Source organism: Trichechus manatus, unplaced genomic scaffold, assembly GCF_000243295.1.
Source record: "Trichechus manatus latirostris isolate Lorelei unplaced genomic scaffold, TriManLat1.0 scaffold00257, whole genome shotgun sequence".
Taxonomy (NCBI): Eukaryota; Metazoa; Chordata; class Mammalia; order Sirenia; family Trichechidae; genus Trichechus; species Trichechus manatus.
In genome coordinates, this window is record NW_004444193.1 from 2,570,987 (window position 1) to 2,571,776 (window position 790).

The window sequence follows — 790 nt, forward strand, 5'->3', positions numbered from 1 at the left end:
CTTTTCCTGAGGTCCAGGCCCAAAACAGGCAAAATGCTGAAGTTGGCAATGCTTGTCTTTGAGCATCTTGACATCATTTTTGTACAATTCTCCTTTCCAAACACCCAAGAGACCTCCTGCTACTCTAAGCACTCCAACTGTCACTTGCCACCCCTAAAGACTTCCAAGTCACCCAGTTCCCCTCTGTAATAGTAACAGATCTTGGCACTTAAGGAGCAGCCAGTCTAAGATCACAGAATTAAGTTCTCGTTTGAGCTAGGAAAAAAGCAATCTAGACAAGTTAACTCATATCCAATGGGTGAATGACAAAAATATCTAGAAGGGTACGCACTTTTCAAGGTACATTTAGCTAGGTACATGGCTGCCCGGAACAAAGACTACATTCCCCAGGCTTTGCAGCTAGTTATTACCCCATGATTTTAGTTAGTCAACGGATATAAACAGAGGTGGCATGTCCAGCTTCCAGCATATGTTCTTAAAGAGATGAGAGTGTCCTTCTTGCCCATAAAAGGTAGAGTTGGACCATCTGGGACCATCAAGTAGAAACACATGTTGAGGATAGTGGAGCAACATAGAATGCACTGTTAGACCAGCCTCAACTGCCCATGTTTAAGTAAGAGAGTGAAGCTTCTATCTTACTTAAGTCATTGCTATTTTGTATAAACCACTGTAACTTTCAGCTAACCCCAAAGCTAACTAGCACAATAAACCAAAACCAAAAACCAAACTCATTGCTGTTGAGTCGATTCCAACTGAAAGCAACGCTATCGTGACCCTATAGGACAGAGTA